The sequence below is a fragment of the Mesocricetus auratus genome, unplaced genomic scaffold (assembly GCF_017639785.1).
Source record: "Mesocricetus auratus isolate SY011 unplaced genomic scaffold, BCM_Maur_2.0 Super-Scaffold_100015, whole genome shotgun sequence".
In the NCBI taxonomy this organism is placed as follows: domain Eukaryota; kingdom Metazoa; phylum Chordata; class Mammalia; order Rodentia; family Cricetidae; genus Mesocricetus; species Mesocricetus auratus.
The window spans coordinates 3,290,302-3,300,246 of record NW_024429198.1 but is presented as its reverse complement, the minus strand read 5'-3'; the positions used below and the strand labels follow the sequence as shown (position 1 = coordinate 3,300,246).

Genomic DNA, 9,945 nt, shown 5'->3' with positions numbered 1-9,945 from the left:
CTTCATAGAAAGCCTTTAGTTCCTTGGGAACACGACCTTGAAGGAGATAGTGGACTTCCTTCCCTCAGTCTCTTCCCAGAAGGGAGAGGTGTGCTTGGTCACATTCCCAACAGGATATGTGGTTTTTGACACATGCCTATCATCAATTAAGTCCACTGATACTAGACCAAAACATCCAAATTATTTCTCTTTATAAGTTGACTAGCTCAGATTTTTGTGACAGTAATAGGAAACTAAGTCGAAAAACTTAGAGGAAAGAGCTAGAAATTCCTACTGATAGATGCTTAACAGATCAAATTATAGATGTAGGAAGGGGCACCCCTAGTCACAGCTGAACAGCTCTGTTAAACTGACTATCCTATCATGGGGGTGCAGGAGAGTGAGTCCCAGAGGCATGAACATGGCAGAGCGGAGATTTGATCTAGACCCTTGCCTGGCCAGAGGGAGAACCAGCTCTGGTGACCTCAGTGCAGGAAATCTGGCAGGCTTACCAACCTCAACTACCACCCAGGCCCAGATCCAAGCTTTTAGGTTGGCTCACCCCAACATCTACCCCATCCAGGTGCTGTTAGAACACTTGAAGGGGCTAACCCTTTGGATTCATACCTGCAGGATACCCAAGAGTCTCTATGTGGGTTGAAGAGACCTAACTCAGTTGGCAAGTCTTGGCAACAAGCATCTTTACCCACTGAGACATTTTACCTATCTCCTTCATTTTCTTTAAAAACTTATCATGCTGAGTTTTATCTTGTCTATAGAAGTAACACACTTTATAACTGTAGTGTAAAGGATACAGGGTGTGAATAAATGTACTTACCGTGTGAACCAGTCCAGTACTTTGTAAAACAGTGAACATGAAGAATATATGTCATAATCTGTAGAGAAACACTAAAGCATGATGTAACAAGGCATATCGAAAAAGTAAAGGGGAATTCTTTTTTTTTAGTTTTTTCTCATATTTTTTTATTTAATTTTTTACACATGTCACTCTCAGGTCCCTCTAACTCCCCTCCTCTCCCATTCCCCAATCCTCCCAACCCCTCACCCCCACTCTATCCCCCCTCCACTTCCCAGGGAGGGCAAGGGCTTCCATGAGGGATTTTCAGAGTCTGTCACATCAACCCGGGAAGGGCCTCGGTTCTTCCCCATGTGTCCAGGCTGAGAGAGCATCCCTCTACGTGGTATGGGTTCCAGGGGCCATCTGTATGCCAGGAATAAATACTGCTCTACTCTCCAAGGTCCCACAGATTACCAAGGTGTCCTCTCTGTCACCCAGGTTTGGTGGGAGGGTGTCTGGATCATTCCCATACTGGCCCCTCAGTCATCAGTCTGGGGCCCATGTGATCCCCCTTGTTTAGGTCAGCTGCTTCGGTGGGTTTTGCCAGCCTGACCTTGATTCCTTTGGTCATCACTCCTCTTTGCAACTGGGGTCCAGGAGTTCAATTCAGTTCACAGCTGTGGGTGTCTGCTTCTGCCTCTATCAACCACTGGGTGAGAGGTAAAAGGGGGAATTCTAAAAGAAAAAAATTTAATCAAATCTAAGAGAAGAGGGAAGAATAGAAAAGCAAAATTAGAACAAAACAAATGAAAAAATAATTAAGGAAGCACATAATGAATGGCAAGCAAAATATAAATGTATTTACATTGCCCTAAATATAAGAGTAATAAAATATCTATCAAATTAAATTGCAGGAATTATTAATAGACTTTTGTAAAAGCCACAGCTACATGCTGTCTATAAAGAGAGACAGATTTCAAAAGTTCGATTGTAGACCTGTGTTAGTCAGCTTTCTGTTGCTGGTACAAAATACCTGAGATCAATAGCTCAAAGGGGAGAAACATTCATTTTGGTTCAAGATAGAAGAGAGATCAGTCATGACTTGGCCTGTTAACATCAGGGCTCTGATAGCACAGTACATCATGTTTCTGTGACAACACATGGTGGAGAAGATCTATGTTCATCTCATAGTGACTGGAAAGTTGAGAGAGAGAGAGGAATGGGCCAGAGTCCTAACAGTCCCTCCAAGGTTGTACACCAGTGACTTAATTTCTTTCAATTGATCCCAACATTCAAAGCTCCTATCTCCCAGTAGCACCACTGGCCAGTAAGGAGTCTTTAACACACGGTCTTTGGGGAATATTTAAGGTCAAAACCATAGTAAGTCATTTTTTTTGATCAATGATAAATAACTTTCAAAAATCCCCCGAGTTCCTATCTAATTCTCCAGAAAGAACTTCTCTCCTTGTACCAGCAATCTGCCTTCTAGCAACCATGACTGAACTCATTTATTAAGTCCCACAATCAAAGGCCTAGAGCATAGAAGCAGCTGTCTAAACAAACATATAGCTAACATTTTTTCTAAAGGTCATGGGAGAAGGAAAGAAATACATCAAAAAGTTCTCCATTTGATCTTATTTCCAGTGATCTCTAAAACAAGATGTGAGCATGATTACAACAAGAACACTTTGAGAATTTCAAAATGATGCTTTCCCTCATGTAAATTCCAAAATGATGCTCTCCCTCATGTAAATTCACCTCTGCTCTGTTCTTCCCTTGGACTCCGTCCTCTGATTACATCTTGGTTTCTGTAGGGAAATTTCAGAAGAAGGACCAAGAGGGTCTTTGTGGCCTTCTCCCATCCAACAGCTTCCCTTTTCATGCCAAGCTCTTCTTTTAGATATTTAGATGGGTAAGATGTCCATAGCTAAAGTTTATGTCTTGCATTAAGATTTAAAAAATTGGAGAAAGCCTAATTATTTTTGCAGTATAGAGAGACAGATTGATAAAATCATAATTTAAGTTCTATTAAGTTTTATTATTAAAAAATGTCAAGATCACTACTGGTCATAATTATAGAAGTATGTTTCACTGAAGACCTAAAGACAATCTATGAGATGTCAAATGTGGAAACAAAATATTCTTATAGATGAAGGTAATTATAAACCATTATCCATTGCTGAGTTATAAAGGCACTTTCTTTAGAAAACTCTCAATTCCTTCAAATTTATCAGTTTCGTGACATATCACCCCATGTGAATTATATTTACAACAGTTGAAAAATCATAGCTGTATTTTACAATGAATTTTACATGAATTTTCATATTATGTATAGCTTTATATTATAGTACATGTGTCTATGTTATGATTTGACTGTAGTAGATCTGCTTTCCCTCTGGAGACGTTGAATATGGTAGCAGTCCATTCCACACATGCCCCTCCTCAGATGACTCCAATGGAGACTCCAATGGAGACAATGACAGACAATAGGTTAAGGACCATTGTTGGGATATGAGCTCCAAAAGGCACTAAATTAAGGCTGGACTATTAATAATGATTGAAGGTTGGAACACTCACTTATAGTAAAAGAACCATGTGAGAAACAATGCAAAATTTGAACTACAGCATACTGACTTTAAGGTAGAAACAAATTGGTCTGGAGGGCAAATGAAGTAATCTCAATGGAAAAGAATATTATAGGGTCATCTGTACACATGTGATCACTGACGTCATACATGAATGTGACAAATTATGAAACTTTGAAGGAAGAGGCAAACATCAATGGTGGGAGAGGATCAAATTCTTGGAGGCAAGTGAGAATAAGAAGTCCAACAAGGTAATAGAGAGAAAAGCACTGTGTGTGGTGACACATGCTTTTAATCTCAGCAAAGGCAGGCAGATCTCTGGGTTTGAGGCCAACCTAGTCTACAGAGTGAGTCCCTGGACAGCCGGGGTTACATGAAGAAACCTTGTTTCAAAACCAAAAAAAATGGGTGGGAGGGTCAGAGACACAAGAAATGAAGAGTGATGAGGGTTTCCCTACAAAAACCATGAGGCAGCCAGAGGACCCAGGAGGAGAGCTAAGAGAAGAATGTACTTCAGCTGTACAGTTATATCTGTGCTAAGCAAGGATGGAGATTACAACCTTCAGTTTAAAACCTCACTAGCATTTTCATCTCCTTTTTTGTGACTATTTTCAGCCCACTTAAAAAACTGACCTTTGGCATATAACCTATGAATATGTTTCCTAGGCTGCTGAAGCATCACAAATTCAATAGCTTTTAACTGTAGAAGTCCATCTTCTCTGGATCTCTGGAGGCCAAGAGAGTGAAGCCAAGGTGTGACTGGCATAGGCTCCTTCTCAGGAACTCACAGGACAATATGTTACATGCCTCTTTCTGGTGGGTGTCAACCATCCTGTCTATCCTTAGTATGAGATAGAATAGATTCAGATTCTGTCTTCACAGGCACACAGTGTTCATCTTGGTTACCTATGTCCAGATTTACATATTCTTAAAAACATAGTCATCGCTGTGTTAATCCACAGTGACCATGTCTCAATTCAACCTGAGAGACCGCTATTTCCAAATATGGTCACATTCTGAGCTTGATGTGAACTTGGGGAAGGTAATACTCAACCCACTACATCCACTCTCTGAGTAGGAACACAAATGTACAATGTGTATAGCTACTAGAGTGTTCATTAAAGGCATATATTTAAGAAATTAGAATAGGATAAAAATAAATTATATGTAGTCAGTATTTTTGACAAGTTATTATGTAGAACAGGCTGACCTGGAATTCACAGAGATCTGTCTGCCTCCCAAGTACTGGGATTAAAAGCATAAGTAATTACTAAAATTTGACATTTTGGTTTCTTCCAACAATACTATTAATAGGAGCCCAAATTAAGTGGGTATTTACACAAAGAACTTAAAGTAAATATTCCACAGAAATCCTTGGATGTCAGTGTTTTATTGAAGCTCTGTTATCAATAGCTGTTATGGAACCAACACAGATGTCCAACAGAGGAATGAGTGAGAAAAACCTGTGTGACTGCACACACAATGAAACTTTTTCTTACAGAAAGAAAAAGACCGTATTACTTGCAGGACAATGAATACAAATGGAGATAATTATACTCAATTAAACCAATCTCAGGAAGACAACTGCCACCAGATTTTCTTCCTTGTTTGTGACTCCTAGATTTTTACATAGATACATAAAATCAAGCATTCATATATGACAATAAAGAGGGATTAGAGCTGGCTTGGGGGACACGGGTGGAGGAGGAAAGGAGGGGAGTTCTGAGGGAAAATATACTCCACATACACACATAAAAACTAAAAGCATCCTTCACATCAATGGCTTTCATTTAACGTGGCTTCTGCTATAAGAGATGCCTCTCTCAACTCTTCCTACACAAGGAGATACTGATACACTCACGCACCATTTTTTTCTGAGTTAAATAGATCAGAAGGCCTTTCCAGTGAGTGAGAACTTGGCTCGAAGGTATTCCTAAGACTGTTCACACGGCCACACTAATGGACTCCTTAAAACTAAGTAATGAAAGGTGTGGCAAATTTATTCACTAGAATTGATGCACCTTTTCCTATTTGTCTACAAATATTTACTGTGCACTCCAGTCTTTGGAGCACCATTAGGTATTAGGTAGTGAGAAGATTAGGATCTTTAAGAAAAAAAAAAACCTTCTCTGACAAGTCATTAGGGAGGAGGAAAAAGCATACACAGACAAGGAAGTAAGGTTTTTGTAATAACTAATGTTTCTGACATTGTTCTGAAATGTCCCATTAACTCAATTACTGATTCTAAGACCTCACCACGTCCTGACCTATCACAGTTCTCAGCTAGCTTCCATTTGTGACTTTTAGGTGGTTTCCAAATGCGAACCGAACGTAGTATTAGCTCCCAGGAACAAGGCGTAATTGTGCAGGTGGGCGGTTCTCCCAGCTTCTGGGCCTGGGTAGAGAGATCTCGATTGCTTCCTGCCAGTTCCCAGAGTCGATCTGATTGCGGACATTCTACCATACAACTATAAAGAGAGGCCAAAGTGTCTTTCAAACGCCTGAATTGGAGAGATCGAACAGCATTTTAAGGAGAGAAAGCAAACCGACTCTCCCTGGACCCAGCCTTCAGGTCTGTGGCAGCAGGAGGCGTGGTCAGTCAGACAGGGCGTTTTCCAGGTTGTTCAGGGGAAACACGCTGGGTAGATGGCTGTTCCAACACGTTTGTCTGGATCTCAACGCCGAAAGTTAACACGATCCTAAGTTTGACCCAGGAGTTTGTCCTTTCAATCACCTTTCTGACAGATGGCGCAGGGTTGGGGCTTGCAGGCAAAGTAGGTGGCTCGGTGCAGGAACACCTGGCCCCGGGCACAGGGTCCCGGCTCCTCCCCTGCCCTCCAAGAGCAGCAGGATGCTACTCTCTGGGCGCAGCTTTCCCTTCCCAAGCCTCTCCCACTTGCCTTCCCACCGGTCCCGCCCACCGGGTCCCGAGAACAGCGCGTTGCAGGGTCCAGGTCATTCCCCCTACATCCCCCATGGGACCAGGAGGCAAATTCCTGTGGGTCCCAGGAGTGCCAAAAGCGCTCGGCGAGACGGGAAATTGCAACAGTGCTGCCCCTCGGCCCTCCCCACATCCCCCCCACCCCGTCGCCTTCCCGTAACTCCCGCCCCTGGACACTTGCCCCGCAGCTGATTCATAGCCCGGGCGCGGGGCCGCCTCCACAGGCCGGGACAGACGTCCGCACCCGCGCCCCTGCGAGGCCCAAGAGCGGCCGGGCTCCGGAGCAGTCGCCAGGCGGGTGAGTACCGGACCCGCGCACCCTCGCCGCCTCCTTCCGCTTCCCCGACGGGGCGAGCCCGGAGTTTAGGTGCCCCGCAGCCTCCTGGCTCCGGCCCCGCGCAGCCACCGCTCCGTCCCGCGTTGGTTTTGCCTCCCGAGACTGCACTCTCAAGCCAGACAAGTGCCGCCCACCTCCTGGGTAACTCTGAAGGACCAGATCCCCTTGGAGTGCCAAGTCGCCGAGTCCAGGCCTGCTTTGAGGTTCACCATCCCCTGGCCTGTCTCTCCAGTGGTTAGGGAAATGTTTACTGAATTAGGATTCCCGTTTCGGCCTCTTTGGCTTCTCTCCCAAATTATCCTGTGGGAGCTGATGGCTGCCCCATCTTCTTGCATTCCCCGTAACTCCCACGCAGCCCTGCCATTTCTCTGGGAATAGGTTCTTCCCTCTCCACTCAGAGGAGCGCTCCCGGGTGAGACAGCTGTGGGGGCAGCGCTTCTGCCCAGGTGGAGAGAGCAGGTACCTCTTCCCAAGCTGTCCCACCTTTAACAGTCAGGGATGCCCAGTGATAGGCTCCGAGACTAGAGGATAGCAGGGGTGTACTGAAATCAGAGTCTGAATGCAGCGATTCTCTTTAACCGTTCTTTGCTGGCTACTCACCCATTGCTGTTTCCACCTGCCCTGCCTGGCATGTGAGTGACTAGCGGCACATGGAGAGGGATCGCTTTCAGACACAGGCTGGATACCGCAGCCGCCTCCTGCAACACCTTGTAAAAGCACTTTGAGATCAAGCTGTTTCCTCTCAAGACACCTGGATGCGAGGGTGGACATAGGCACAGCAAACAGAGTTGTGTAGGTGCGGGCCAAAAGCACTCTGCTGAAGAAGGGGGGGAGGGGCAGCCACAGGTCCAAACCCTGATGTAAATAGACCTGGACCAGGGGCAGCTTACTTTTTATTACTTAATTTCACTTTTCTTGTTTACATAATAATAATGTTTCCTATTACTCTTGACCAAGAACCGTGTACTTCATTTTATCAATGAGGAAAACCGAGGTCCAGAGAAATCAAGTGAAGATGATGGTCAAGTAGCTAGTCAGGTGACAGAGTCACGATTTCACTTCAGAGTCTCATAGCCTCTCTGTTGTACTTCCTATTCTAGGGTCTTTTGGAGTAGGGACTGCGGGTGACCAGAGTCATGGGGGGGTTCCCACCCCCTAAGTTCACAGCTTCCCTTCCCTCAGTGCATAGGAAGTCCATGGGTGCTGATGTTCTGTATGCCTTTGTCGTGAGAAAAGACCCGTGTCAGGAACACGGCTGTGCTTCTGAGTGACGAGGGTGCTGCCTTTGACAATAGAATGGTTTGTGTTTTCCCTGTGAGACCTGGCTGGGTGGTTGCTGACTCTGGAAGGAAATCACAGTGCGCATTCTCCAACTCATTTATGGGAACAGTAGGTTTTGGCCCTCCTCTCTAGACAGGAAACCTTTCCTAGAGAGGAGGGAAAGAAAAGCAAAACAAATAAGCACACCCTGTGAGATCGGAAACAGAACACACAGCTTATCAGGATCTTTGGAGAGCAAACCCTTGCCTGAAGCAAGCTCCCTTGTCCTTGCTTGAGGTTTTCTTTCCCAGTGGTTGATCCCTGCTTCAGTCTTCAGTTCCCCCCCCCCACATTTTACTCCCCGGGTTTTACTTACTTTGCATCACATCTGACTGGTGTACTTTTGAAATAACACAATGACCAACTGCTGACATTCCGACAGTAGGGAAGTAGACGCGATGAAACATAGTCTTTCGTTGTCAGCTGGTGCCAGTCTAGACTGACCGTGAAGTACAGCGGATTGCTTTCTCTTTGTTGTGACAAACACTGGACAAGAAGTCACTTAAGAAATGGAAGGTTGGTGTTTGCTCATTGTTTGAGAAGACAGTCTGCTAGGCAGCAGCTGGGCACGTATTGGCAATCAGAAAGGAAAGAGGGGGATTCTGTTGCCCGACTAGCATCTCTCCCCCAAGCCTCTCTCTCTCAATGTCATACCATACGGGATGCCATTACCCACATTAACAATGGGTCATCCCTCATCAGTTGCCCCTTTTTGTAAAACCCTGAAGAAGCATACCCAGAGATGTGTCTCCTAAGTGACACTGAAGTCAGTCGAGTTGACAATGCAGATTAGCTCTTGCGAGTTTACCATTTCAACATCTTGACACCCCAACATCACTTTTAAGTCATACATATGATAAGTAACACTACAAGATACTTTGTAAAGATTTGAAGAATACACACAGGTTTTTAAAATATCTTTAAATAAGTAAATTTGCTATCTGTAGTGTAAAGCTTTCTTCTTTACAATCCAAGTTGTAAAGCTTTCCCATACTATTCATAGATCTTTTGTCAAGGACTTCATGTTAATCCAAAGCAGAAATAGAATAAAATTTATCTGCCATTCTCCTGATTAATGGGTATTGTGCTTTAAAATTAGTAACAATGCTCCAAGGAAGATAATGCATTGGTCTTTGAACTCAACTGTGAGTGTTGCGAGGGTGTGGAATTCCAGGAGAGCTTTTTATGAGCAACAGGCTTGCCACATACCTCTACTCCATAGATATGTGTACAAGTCAGGGTATGCATTTCTGACAACCCTCGCCACAGTTAACACAAATACATGCATTTTCAAACTTGTAAGTGGGTGAGATCCAGCACAGCATTTTAATTTGCATTTTGCTAATTACTACTGCAATCTAATATCTCTATATATTTAGGAATCATTTGTGTTCTACAACAACCTTTACTCGTTCTTACATTGAATTGGTTACTCTTATTCTTTTAATAGATTTTTTATTTCATTTATGTATTGGGGAGGGGGGTTGTTCATGCCATAGTGGGCAGGGGAAAGCCAAAGGAAAACTTAAGAGAGTTGGTTCCCTCCTTCCACCATGTGGGTCCTTGGTAGGCACCTTTAGCCCCTGAACTACCCCTTTGCCCCCATAGTTGTCTTGCTTTGTTTTTATGGTTGCAGAAACTCTGTTCTGTCCCAAATCATAATAGTCTGTGTATAACAGGTAATGCAACCACCTCCACCATAATGCTGCCTTTCCTAATTTTTTTTAATTGTGGAATGAGGCACATATCATAGTAGTTTCCATCTAAACCATTGTAAGTATAAAGCTCGGTGCCATTGAGTGTGTTCACAACTCTCCCGCAGTCGACTCTGGATTTCTCCCCACTTTTGAGAACTGCAAGTCTGTGTCACGAAATGGCAGTCACCAGTTTCCTTCTCCCTTTCTTGCATCTACTTTCTGTCTTTCCAACTGGGCCTAATACCCATGTAATATAAAACAAAAAGAACCCTGGCACGGTGGCAAAG

General features: G+C 44.0%; 1 protein-coding gene across 4 annotated transcripts in view; it reads left to right on the top strand.

The window, feature by feature from the left end:
• Positions 1-6,324: 6,324 nt before the first annotated feature.
• Positions 6,325-9,945, top strand: part of Osmr (oncostatin M receptor) — a 63,838-nt gene continuing 60,217 nt past the window's right edge. Inside the window, exon 1 of one of the 4 annotated variants that reach the window (XR_005881579.1) lies at positions 6,325-6,602. The gene's annotated coding sequence lies outside the window, so the exon portion shown is untranslated. The remainder of the gene's footprint in view (positions 6,603-9,945) is intronic. The other 3 variants (XM_040757584.1, XM_040757582.1, XM_040757583.1) reach the window with 3 other exon arrangements.